This window comes from Fukomys damarensis, unplaced genomic scaffold (assembly GCF_012274545.1).
Source record: "Fukomys damarensis isolate Sample0158 unplaced genomic scaffold, DMR_v1.0_HiC HiC_scaffold_27, whole genome shotgun sequence".
In the NCBI taxonomy this organism is placed as follows: Eukaryota; Metazoa; Chordata; class Mammalia; order Rodentia; family Bathyergidae; genus Fukomys; species Fukomys damarensis.
The window spans coordinates 29109511-29123103 of record NW_022900939.1 but is presented as its reverse complement, the minus strand read 5'-3'; the positions used below and the strand labels follow the sequence as shown (position 1 = coordinate 29123103).

Sequence of the window (13593 nt, the reverse complement as noted above, 5' to 3'; positions counted from 1 at the left end):
CTCCTCTCCTCTCTTCTCTCTCCTCTTCCTAGTCACAACTAGGCTAGCTCTTTTCCTTCATCATGCACTCTTCTCCATGATGTATTTTCCTGCCACAGGCAAAGAACAACAGGGCCAAATGACCATGGACTGCAATCTATGAATCTGTGAGCCAGTATAAATGTTTCTTCCTGTTAAGCTATTGACGGCAGATACTTTGTCACAGTGACAGAAAGCTTACTGACATTCTGTCCAAAACACAGCAGGTTCCCACTCTCCTCCTGTGGCTACAGTAAGCAGGGAATACTTGGCCATAATCACGGTGCTTAGTATTCTAGATCCTTCCTGTTGGGTGAGACTTTACTCATCCATCCCTTGAGCAACAAATATGTCCATGGTGTCTGCAGGTTACAGGAAGCCAGGTGTTATGGCTTATATCTGGATGTCCCCTCCAAAACTCATGAGCTCATAGGAGGGGCTTTTGAGAGTGACTCATAGGTGTGTGACTAGATTAGTCTGCTGATTGTTTAGCATACTTCTGGGTGTGGGTGATTGGCTTACTGAGAAGGGAAGACTCACCCTGGCCCTCAAATGTTTATGTACATCTCACAATGCAAAATGCATTCAGTCCATTTCCTAGAGTCCCCAAAGTTACAGCAGCTCCCGCACTGCTCAAGTTCAAGTCCAAAGTTTTCTCTTAAGTCCCTTTTTCTTATTTCTTCTTTTCATTTCACAAGGGTAACTTTTTCACTCTGTACCTTGCTCCATGTCATAATGACTGATTGGAGAGTTAGTGAAATAGTACTAACCCTTTCCCTGCACACTCTCCCTTCCTAAGCTTCTTAGATATATTTGATGCATGACGGCATATTCCTGTAACCCCAGAATTCTGAAGGCAGGAGGATTGCAAATTCAACTGGACAACTCAGCGAGAACCTGTTTCAAAATAAAAATTTTACAATGGCTGGGGTGTGGCTCAGTGTAAAGATTCTGGATTCAATCTTCACTATCACACATACAAAAAAAGAAAACCTGTAAAAGTATAGAAAAGAGACTAATGAAAATCAGCCACGCAATCCAAGCAACAAACTTCCAAACAACAGCATTTTCCTAGATTCACAAATTACGGGTGAGGTCTAAAAGTAAGATGGCATTACAGAACAGGCAGTGTCTCGGGAACCCAACTAAAGATTGAGACACCACTCTGACAAAAGATGCCATGTCAACTCCCTCTCTTTGGCACTAGGCAAGATAAACTCAGGTGCTAAGCATCCCTCTTCTTTCATGTCTGCTTGTTGCTAAAAACACAAACAAAAAAAACACCTTCTTAAAAGCTGTCTCTCACACTATTCATTCTCTTGGATGCCAGAAAAATCAAACCTGTTACAATTACATTTAGCTATGAGTAGATTACCTGTAAAAGCCTAAAAGAGGGCTTAGCTCAGGGGCACCATGCATGCCTCACAAGTGCAAGGTCCTGAGTTCTATCCCCTGCACTGAAAAAACAAAACAAACAAACAAACCAAACCTAAAAGAAAGTTGTATAGTTCCAAGATATGATGTGACAGCGTAAATGTTTCCATTCTAAAAGGAAGGAACAGTAAAACAGCAAGGATGAATCAGCCTAAACCAAGACCATAAGACAACATTAAATTCTGTAGCTCCATGGCACTCACTGGGTGCATGGTGGCATGATATGGGTCCCCATAGGCCCTTGTAGGCCTATATCCTTGCCTGCTGCAGCCCAAGACCTCATTCTTGGGTTGGCTTTCATCAATGCCTATGGTTATACTCAGGAAGTGTTCTACATTCCTGGCATCTCTACTCCCCTGGGGTCTCGGCTGTAGCTTTGAGTAAATTCTCAGAGCTTCACGTGACTGCCTTTTGCAGCCTACTCGTAGGGACTCTGACAGTGCCACACACTGCCAAATCTCCCATGCTTTCCTCTGAAATCTTACTTGAATGTCACCTAAACTGACAATAGTGAATTTTAAAAGTTGGCAAAATGGCATCATGTGGATGACGGCATGAGCTGACAACAATTCGGGGAGGATCTGGGCCCTCCTGGATCGTGGCTACAGCATCCTGAGTGTCTGCCTGAATGGACAAGAGAAACAAATATGAGGGTAACAATTCCCTGTGAAGCAAGGCACCCCACGGCTCCCTTCTCAAAAAAGTCTCTGCAACTGAGATGGATGGGATCTTGTGAATTCCGGAGATACCCAACTTCCCAGTGCAAAGTATTTGGCATTTCTCAAATGACACTAGCCTTTTAACAATTGCATCCACCTAGAGAGACAGAAAATAAGTGAGAACAGACCTTTCTGCTTTCCCTCTGACTGGAGGGAGCTTGACCTCACTGACAGTCATCAACCCCTCCCAACATTCCCTGAGGATGGCTCAGGGCAACTAACTCCACTGTCTTCTCCCCATTTCTGTGCTTGCTTCCTTAGTCGCCCTCTAAATGACAGTAGCAGGTGCCCTGGATGGACTGAAAGCCAAGATATCCATTCTCACTGGAAGCTGCCATAGGACTTGCTGGAATCCCTTTAAGGAACAACAGAGGGCCATATCAGTCAAGATAAAGATCAGGGAGAGATCAGGGCCCATTCCTGATATCCCTGAAATCCCCAAACACACGTGGGCCACAGTGAACACCATGAGCCTCACTAGAGACTCCTCTAAGTGGAAGTAGTAGTGATTTCAGCCCCACCATTTTTGTAGAAATGGAGGAGGTGTCAATGGCAACTGATTCTCACAGGATGGCTACACCGTTGCCCTGACAGTAGAGGCCATCCTAGATAACTCAAAAACAAAGATAGGGATGTATTTGCCTTGGTTGCAGCAGGCTTCAAATACAGACCTATGCCAGAGGTCTACAACCTGCAGCCACTCTAGATGACTACAGCCTGTAAACTCCTGATGACCCTGTCCCGTTCTGTCACAACTTGAAAGTTTACACACAGGTCCAGGAACTTCAGATAACTGCATATATGTAGCTCGCTCCTCCACAATGTAAGTAGGGCTCTCTTACACTCTTCAGGAGACCAGGAGGACTTCCTCCAGTGCATTACCTGCCACCCAATACTGCAGCAGACCAATAAAAGCCTCGTTCTGCCTTCTCAACTCTATTATCTAATTATGATTCTTATTTCAGGTTACACTAAAAAGATCTGGTAATACCAGAGGCAATAGCCAAGAGCAGCAGACACCAACAGAGTGGAAGAGACCACTGGAGACTGATGCAGACCAGCTGTGATGGGCAAAGATCTGTAGTGACCTCTGATGACATGAAGAGAGCCCTGGAGAGGCAGTGGAAGTGGCTGCAAGACCTTCAGAGAGCTTTCATGGAGGGCCACAAACCTTGGCTGCTGAGGACCTGACAGAAGTGGCTAGGAGCCACTAATAGCTCAAGTAACCCTGAAAGCTGTAACTTAAGAGTTGTAACATAACAGCTAAGAGGCACCCTCACTCAAAACTCGTATCTCTAACACTAAGAGCTTGCAGTCACTGGAATTCAAAGCCCCAAACTGCTAATGTTAAGAGACTTGTACTTTGCCAATTCATGACTTCTATTTAAATTGAGCAAAAGAATCCTTAGCTGAATGGGGAATACGTGGGCAAAATTTATGAAGTCTTCTTTTGTAGTCAAATTGAATTTTTTCATATCTTAACAGTTTCCATTTTGCTCAAAAATGTCACTGTAAATCCAATTAAATAGAGTTAGCAACATCTATACAACAGCCTGAAAGTTGGGCTGCCTTGAAATTGCCTCCAGATTGATTAATCTCTCACCATTAAATTCACTCTCCCATAAAATCATAGTGCACAGAAAAGTCTCAGTGTTTGCCAGAATGTAACATTTATAATTTTATTTTTAAAATCTTGTCATCAAAATATTTATTCTGAATAAGCATATCTGTTTGCTTTTTGGCCTTGGTACCCTCTTTGGTTTTAGTTTCATGGCTTAGTTATAAGGATACTATGAACTGTGTAACTAGCAGTTTTCTTTGATTCCTACAAAGCTTTAAATAAGATTATAGTATACTTATACCTAAGAAGTATTTGGGACATCTGCATCTCATTCCTTTGAGCCACAGTTTAAAGTTCTATTGTTGTTTTACTTTCTTTTTTCTTTCTCATCTACTCATAAAAATAACCCTTTATCATTATAGAAGTTTACGTGCTTTAGAAAACTAGAAAATAAACACAAGCAAAAATTGAAAAAATAATATTGTGCATTACCATCATCCAGGTATTAATGATTAATACTTGAGCATATGCCCTTCTTTTTACAAAAATGAGAAATTAAATTTTATCCTGAAATCTGCTTTTTCCAGTCAAATATCTTTCTATTTTAGTAAATCATCTCATCTTAAACATTTAAACAATACTCAAATTTCTCCAATTGATCTCCAAATCTCTTTATAACTGATTTGTCCAGAATGGCACTGAATCTAGGATCATCCATTTCATCTGATTACCATGGTCTTTATGCCTTTTTTAATCTAGCAGAAGTCAGTTTTAAAGATGTCATACTTTAAAGAGGTATTACCGACCTCTTGTTTCATTCCCAGTAGAGTGTTTATTTACATCTGAAACCTAATGAGCACAGTAGTTACTCTCCACATTCCTATCTGCATTCTGGTCTTCTAAGCTCCCACCAGAATCACCCACTCAGCTCTGCTTCCTGCATTCTAGGCTTTTTCTAGCCTATCTCCAAACATTTTCAATCTCTTCCTGTAACGCAATTCCAATGGTTTCTGAAACACATGGCCAGATATAGTCAAAGCAATGATCGCATTTTCTGAACCAATTCTCGGTGTCACTCAGCCTTCTGTCACCGTGACAGAATATCTGAGAGAAACAACCTAAAAGGAGAAAACAATTTACTTTAGCTTACCACAGCAGAGATTGCTCTCCATGGTTACCTTCCTGACAGACAACACTCCTACAAAAGGGAATGGTGATTGCAGCTCTCATATTTTCTCTCTTGGGCAGGCTTTGTTCACTGCTTAAGGCTTTCATTAAACAATCCACATTCCTGGCTTCATCCTGCTGGGGTCTCCACTGCACTTTCAGCTTCAGACTCACAACTTCATGTACCGCCCTCTTGGGCACACTGGTTCACCTCCCAGGTCTTCCTACATTCCTACAAAAGGGAATATCTTTGGGGGCTTCGGCAGAGCTACACTTGATGGCAAAGAGCACATGAAAACTATGAAAACTCATGGCTTCCTGGAAGCAAGGCGAAAAGAGATTAGAGTGGTAGAGCCACGTTATGGTTTATTCCTAGATGTCCCTTCATCCACTCATAGGTTGGGATTTGGGAAGGTGACTGAATGAGGGGTGTGGGATATTGGATTAGTTCACTCCTGGTTTATACCTAGGTGTGACGTTGGGAGGTGAAGCCTGAGGAAAAGAGGTGGATCACTAGGGGCATGACTTGAAATGGTATATATCTCTCCTCCTTCCTTGATCTTGACTCTGTTTCCTGCCTGCTGTGCAATGAGCTTTTTCCTCTGCCGTAACACTCTGCCATGCTGCCCATGCCTTGGAGCCAGACAATGATGGAATAGAAACGCTATGAACTGTGAACTAATATAAACTTTCTCTCCTTTAACTTGTGCGTATTTTGTTCCAGAAAAGTGAAATAACTAAGACAGATTTTGGTATCAGAGAAGTGAAGTTGTTACTGTGACTACACCTGACCATGTGGTTCAGAAGCCCTTGGAACTGGCTTGTGGAAAGAGTTTGGAAAGTCCTGGAGATGCTGGCTGAAGAAGGAGCCCTGGAATGTTGTAAGTGAAACTTGATGAGAAATTCTGGTCAGAGCTCAGAAGACCAGAATGCTAATAGAAGTAGAGCTGATAAAGACCAAGCTCAGGAGGTTTCAGTTGAGGACAAACAGAACTTTGGCAGCTCGACTCCAGACCATGTGTGTTATGCTTTGGCAGATAATTTGCCTGCAGTTTACTCACATCCAGAGACACTGCAGGAGACTGAGATTATGGGCAGTAGACTAATTAATCTGGTGGAAGAAATTTCAAGGCAGTCCAATGTAGACACAGTGGCATGGCTACTGTTAGGGGCTTTTAGCTAGCTGTACCTTGTGCATCAAGAGCAAATGCCTGGCAGAATGATTTAAAAAGTTATGGCCTGCAAAGATGGAGCAGAGGAGAACTTGGTTGCTGAAAAAATTAGTGCTAAAATCCCAGTATTTTGAAACAACAACAACAATAAAATGGAAAAGATGGCCTGAGGGCATCATAAGAACCAGCAAGATTCCACTTTGTAGCCTCAAAATGGCAAAGGTAAAAAACACTTTGATTTGAGAAGTGAGTCCCAGGGCATCATGTTCCAAAAGAGAATGACCTAGTTGTTATAGCTTGTGTCTAGACACCCCCCAAAGACTCATGCAGTCGTGGAGGGGGGCTTTTCAGAAGTGGCTAGATTGGGGTGTGTGTGTGGTCCTGGGGTCACTAAATCAGATCACTGATTGGTTTGGCACAGTTCTGGCTAGGATTAAGGGTGTGAGTGCTACACCTGCCCTAGGGCAAATAACCTGCATAAAATAAAAAAGGGCAGAAAGAAGTCACTGGTCTGTTTAGCTTGGTTTTGCTGTCTTCTACCTGCCATGAACTGTTTCTCCTCTGTGATGCCCTCTGCCATGGCACCCTGCCTTGAAGTCAGCCAACTATGAACTGAAACCTCTACAAACTATAAGCTAAATAACCTTTTCTCTTTTAACTTTAAGTGTTGGGTATTTTGCCTCAGCAACAAGAAAAGTTAACTAAGACACTAGGGAATTTGTTCCTCAGGATTGGATTCACAGTGTGCAACAATCCAAGCACTCGACCCCTATAGCCAAGAAAAAAGAAGCCTGGCTATTCCTCTTGCTGGTGGCAGACACCAAAGTCATCCATATAGTGCTGCTTTTAGACATATGCAGAATGTAAGAGTTGTGGGATCCAGAAAGCTTGCATCTAGACCTCACAAGAAGACCTGGGAGGTCAAGCAGTGTGCCCGAGAGGGCAATGTGTGAAGTTGTGAGTCTGAAGCTGAAAGTGCAATGGAGACCCGAGCAGGATGAAGCCAGGAATGTGGGTTGTTTAATGAAAGCCTTAAGCAGTGAACAAAACCTGTCCAAGAGAGAAGCCATGAGAGCTACAATCATCCTCAGCGCCTTAAGGGCAGGGTCACCCGAACCCTTTGGACTTCACACCTTGCCACAGACATGGAACATGGAACTATAGAATTTAATGTTTGCTCTGCTGAATTTTGTACTTGCTTTGATCCCATTCCTCTCTATCCCCCTATTTCTGCCTTTTGGAATGGGAATATTTAGCCTGTGCCATCTCATGTCAGAAGTGTTTACCTTTCTTTTCATGTTTACAGGAGTTTCCAGCTAAGAATTTGTTTTAAATCTCAGAGGAGACTTTGCACTTGGAAATTTAGCAATGCTAAAACTGTTAGGACTTTGGTAACTCTTAAAGTTGGACTAAATACATTTTGATTTTTTTTTTCTGGTACCAGGGGTCAAATTCAGGACCTTGCACTTGCCAGGTAGGCACGGTGTCACTGAGCTAGATCCCTGGCCTGGGACTAAATACATTTTGCATAAAGGGATGTTTATGAGTCTTTGGGGGCCAGGGTTGGAATGTTATGGTTTATACCTAGATGTCCCCCCAAAGGATTATGTGCTCAAAGCTGGGGCTTTTGGGAGTTGACTAGATTATGGGTATATTATACTGGGTTAGGTTTAGAGCTGATAGGTTTACAGCTGGGAGTGATGTCGGTAGGTGAAACTTGCTTGAAAGAGGTGGGTCACTGGGGGCATGGCTTGGAAGTACATATCCTTCCCAAATTCTTGATTACTGCTGCTGTTTCTTGTCAATTATGCTATGAACTCTTTCTCCTCTTCCAGGACACCCTGCCTTGGAGCCAGCTGACTATGGACTGAAACCTCTACAGTTTTCTAGCCAAAATAAACCTCTCCTCCTTCACCTTGTTGGTGTCAGGCATTTTTGTCCAAGCAATGAGAAAGTAAGTAACACAGGCCACAATGTTTGCTTCATGAAAATGCTCCTGAAGACCTAATTTCCTACCATTAGTCCTCATCTCCCCAAATGTTCCATCACCTGACAACACCACCAACAAATAAGGACTAGACCTTTAAGGGATGAGCCTTTGAGGGACACTTAAAATCCAAACCACAATTTGGTACTCATATCCCCTGACTTGCTTCTTTGACTTCTTCATGCAAAGGCCAGTGCTCCTCAGGTATTATCTATCCTTGGATTCCAGTCAGGAGATTCAGAGCCAAGGACACTAATTCTGTGGGTGCTAGGGAAGTATGGGAAGTTGTAGAGTCAGCTAGTGACCACTTTGATTACACAGCTTCTTCTCATGTATCAACCAGAATAGAATAAATAAAGGCCACAGATACTCATCAGAAAAACAGACATCTGAGATGAGCTTTTCAGAGACAGAGGTATCCTGAGTTTTCGGAAGAGAAAGGGGAACAGTTCTTCAAAACATGACCCACTGAAGCCTTACTCCCAAGTCAGAAACTAAGACATTTCCTCAGCAATGGGGCTGTGAGGAGGTTCTGCCTAGCACCAAACCTTCAGGTTTCCATGGCAATAAGTGGATTTGGAATTAGTGACACAGATAAACTGCCTGATAGCCAGCAGTGCTCACCACCAGGAGGAAGAAAGTAGCAGGGGTGAAGATGTTCTGAAGGCTTTGAAAACTGGGCCCCATGAAGGATGTCCTCATTTATCAGCCAGCAGTGGCTGCCCAGTTGCTTCTCATGGAGATTTGCATGGGGAGGTTTTTGACCCATCAGACTCCTGCCCAGGACACTGCACCACTTATCACTGCTGTCCACCACTGAGAACCAATGAAAATTCCAGTCTCTATGGCTATCTGTCCACCAGTCAGATATACCTAGCCACTTTTATGCCAGGACCACACACATACTAAAGGAGTATCTACCTGCATACACACCACTCAATTCATATGTCTGAGGAGGAGCCAGAAATTAGTATTTATGAGGGTTTTTGGCTCTAAACAATGAACTAATCTAGTTAGGAGAAAGGTTCAGAAGAACCAGCATACACCAGGAGTTCAGATCTCCTAATTTCTGACTGATAATTTGCAGGAAGTCTCAAATATATGTACTTCCTGTAATCTAATGTTTTAACTATACAATCATCTCATCATATATGCTAAACACATATACACACGTACATTAAAGGTGTCCTAGTACATATTTAATAAGGTATCCTCCAGGAGGAGGGAAGAAGTTCTTACCTGTTAGTTCTCATGATGTGACTATCCCAGCATGCTTAATTTAACCTACAAACCAGATGAAACTGGACAGAGACTCAGCAACGAATGACCACCATTAGCAAAAATGCCACCTGCACCCTGAACACAGAGACAGACCTTGGTTATCCCCCAGACTTTCACAGAATTAAAAAACCCTAGCCACTCTGAATGCTCACATGCCATTTCTGCAACTATGCATATACATACAATATACATGTATAACAAACTCACTGCCAATATGTGCTCAGTGAACACCTTACTGGCACAGACCCTACAAATACACCAAACATACAGTTGTTTCACAGGCCACACAAAAACCCTCAATTTCACAATACAACTGCTCCATAATTCCTGAATACACAATTTACACAGTTTCTGTCTTTCCAATCACAAGTAATGTACCTGCCACATTATACCCCATTGACTCAAACATACACATGGCCACAAACATACTACACTTCTCAAATATGTAAGAACAAACACAAACACCAGGAACACACACTCAAACAACACCATCAGAATCTTCAAGAATTACATTGCAGAACAAAAACAAAGAAGAATGTTTGAGCCTCTTGTATACTCCCAGACTCCAAATATACATTTCCCCCAAACTCACAAATGCACAATGCAACTCAGATATATACACACATTGTAAATAACCAGTAAAGTTGCATTGTGAGGGCTGTGTTCAACACCCTGCACGAAAGTGCATGCTCGTGCACACATACACACACAATTATGTCCATGCATGCACATGCACATAAATCTTGGTACATAAACACACAATTCCCACATACCAATATACAAATAGATACACAGATAAATATTTTCCATTACCTGAATATTTATGTCTTCTAAAACATTACCATAGTCTACACTTCCCACTGAAAAAGTTCTCATAGCGCTTACAACTATCCCAGCATTCTCCCAAGAAATAATTTTATACTTCTAGCAACCTCACTCCTTATGAATAAAATCTCTCTCTCTCTCTTTCTTTCTCTCACAAACACAATATCTTAGCATTTGTAGCGGGGGGAGAAACCATAGGTGTAATATTTCAAAACTCAAATTACAAATACTTAGCACCAACTGCCTGGGTATGCATGCATAACACCCTCCCTAATCCAATCAACTCTATAATTGTGCAAAAACAATCCTGACTTTCCCTTTATCTCAAACATCCACCCAGACACCATCACCCACACAAGTGAATAGACAGATTCGACTGTCACAAGCCAATTTAAAGCAGAGCAAATCCCAAACTATGAATTCATATGCACACATTCCCACCACAACCCAAAGATACCTACAACAAACCACCTGTGCCATGTGGATTCCTACAGTCTTTGGGAGCCCATCAAGTACAACACATTTTCACAAACCACCACCCACAATTCTCATGACTCCCAAAATAAAAACTAAAACTTCTTCCCATCCTCAAGTACACACAAGGTCTCCCCAACAAAACAAACACACACACAGCACATAATGAAGTTCCTGGACATAATGCATGCATACCACATAATTCAGTAATACAACAGACAATCTCTTTAGAGAAAATTCCTTTGAGTCAACTGGTTCTCACACAATGCTGCTGTTGACTTCTGCCAGCCTCCTGCACCCCCAGGAACCTATGCCTGCAGCTCAGTCACCACGTGACAACTTCACACTGGACAAAAGTGCGTCATTCAACTTGGGCAGTCACTACCCAGTGTAGTTGCCACATGAATGGTGGCTGATACTTCCCCTCCCCTAAATTTCATACGTGCAAATAAGGAAGATGTCGCAGAGGGCCACTCACTTTTCAGGGACATGAGTTACTTCTCTGTGGCTCTGGATGACGCTTTTCAGATACATGAGAAGTGTTCCTCGGGCTTCTGCATCACGGACACAGAAGGGAAACACTGTCAAGCTCCAGCCACGTCCCTGGGTGTCCCCCTCCAGCTGACTCCTCCTGCCCAGACTCAGACAGGAAGCAAAAGGACAGGAGCCCCGCCCCGCCGGGGCTCTGCCCAGGGCTTGGGAAAACCCGGGGGCGTCTAGAGCGGGGACCTGGGCACAGGAGGGAGTGTTGGCCCCCAGGACACACACATGCCCATACCTCAAGGGCGGGCACAAGGGGAAAGGGCGGGAATATCGTGGGGAAGTGCTGGGTCGGAGAACCCATTACCTTTGATTTAAGCAGCGAACTCTGCAACGTCCAGGTCGGCCTCAACTGTCGGCTAGGCCTCTGCGCTCGCGCATGTGCATCACCCGAGTAGGTGCTCAGCGGCTGTTGGAGCGCGAGGCTGGCGCAGAGAGCTGACGTGCGCAAGTGCATCTTCTGAGCAGTGCCCCGTGGACTCCAGGAGCAGTTAGAGCGCGAGGCTCTCAGCAGAGGCCAGGGAGCCCAGAGCGAGCGCATGCGCATCTCTTGAGAGCCTTTGGAGCTTGAGGCTGGGTCCGGGCACGCACGCATGCGCGCCAGAGGAAACTGCGGGAAGCAAAACAATTGCCACAGGCCTTCCTTGGACACTTTTCTGGGGTGTGAATCCCTTTTAGGGAAATATTGTGGCTGCGGCCATGCATGATTTTCAAAATTGCAAACCTGCCATTCATGCCCTTTGGAACCACCTTAACTGAAAGACTTTGAGGCATTTTTCCTAAAGCAAACTGCTTATCTTGGGCCCAGGCTTTTAGCTCCTTTGAACAGCATTTCTTTCCAAAAAACAAGTGTGTCCTCTCCCAGCTCATTGGAAGGTTCTATTAAAAAACAGATCTGGTGAAGAACTTTACCTGGGAAGCACTCTAAGTAAGAAATGACTTGGCCTGACTGGATTCCTAGAGTTCTGCCTGCATTTACTGTACTGCACATTTATTTCACGTACGCAGCTCTCTCGATAAATGTTAAATCACAGATATTTTCTTTGCAAAGCTTTGCCTTTAACCAAGAATTGACAACCATGGTCAATTTCAGCCAACGTCACAGGTAAAATGGGAATAATTTTACTTTCTCCTGCTTGACATATATTGACGAATTTCAATTGCTAATTAAAAAAATGACTAACTTGAATTTACAAGTTTCAAAAATCCATCAGCAGATCCTCTTTCTGGTAATTTGCAAGATTAATAGCAAGACAACTTCAAACGGCCCTCCAATCAAACAGTGCCAACTACCTCCGGGTACACCAACTCCAGAGACACAGATAAGGCTTCTCCCCACTTCTGTAATGTTGCAGTACTGGATGAAACCGCTTAAGTCTGAAGGTGGTGTCCATGGTCAGAGACCTTTTCTGTCTGGCCGTCAAAGGGCCTGGGCTTTTTTTCAGGAAGGATGAGAAGACAGGATCCAAAGAGCTTTTACCTACGTTTTTCCATGTATGATCAGTGTGAAGGTTAATCTAGATTGTCACTTTCCTCGGTTTGAGTGAAATCCCAGAGATTAATAAAGCACACTTCTGGATGTGGCTGTGTGGGGTGGGAGTGTGACTTTGGGACTGCACTGGGTCTCTGGCCCTTGCTCCTGCTCCGTTCTTCCTGGATGTCATGAGTTGAGCAGCTTTCCCCTCCCTCCATGCTCTCTGCCACGATGTTTCTCTCTTGGAGCCAGCCACACACAGGCAGAAACTTCTGAAACTGCGAGCCATAATAAACTTTTTATCCTTATGTTCTGTGTATTTTGTCCCAGTAATGAAAAGTGACTAATACGGCCAGAAGTCAGAAATTATATTTGGACTATTTTGATTGCACCTGCATCTGGGGCCTAGGTCCATGGAAAAAAGAACTTTTCCACAATGCAATTTTTGCATTCTTGGTCCAGAAAAAACCATACTAAAATCCTATTTTAATAGTGATAATCAGTTGAGATGACAGGAAGAATAAGCAAGAAAGAACACAACACTCTGACAACCAAAAAGAAGGGATTTCTGTGCTGGGTCTGTAGGCTACGTTAGTGTGGTTGCTTGGTAGGGCTTTCTAGCAAAGGACAGCACAAGAGTATTGTCCTGGATGAGGCACAGATCCCAGCTTTGGACACTCGAAGAAGACACAAGAACTGCTTCCTCAGGAGTGACGCGCGTATGTCAGGCACTGGATCCTCCCTCACAATCTCAATTCAAATTATTCATCTTCTCTCTAACCTGCCCCATATTTACCTAACTATATGGTCTGAATTTTGTTGAGAAAGTACAGTGAGTTTTTAAATTAGTCAAGAGCCTATTTCAAAAGAAGTTTTACTGATGAGAAATTCAAGTCAGGAGACCAATACAACCACAGTGCTGGCAGTGGTAAGAAATAATT

General features: G+C 43.4%; 1 long non-coding RNA gene across 1 annotated transcript in view; it reads right to left on the bottom strand.

The window, feature by feature from the left end:
- Positions 1–11719, bottom strand: part of LOC104850575 — a 28576-nt gene extending 16857 nt beyond the window's left edge. Inside the window, exons 1-2 of the long non-coding RNA XR_777019.3 lie at positions 11486–11719; positions 11117–11192 (exon numbers count right to left, since the gene is read on the bottom strand). This is a non-coding gene — a long non-coding RNA (uncharacterized LOC104850575). The remainder of the gene's footprint in view (positions 1–11116; positions 11193–11485) is intronic.
- Positions 11720–13593: the final 1874 nt, after the last annotated feature.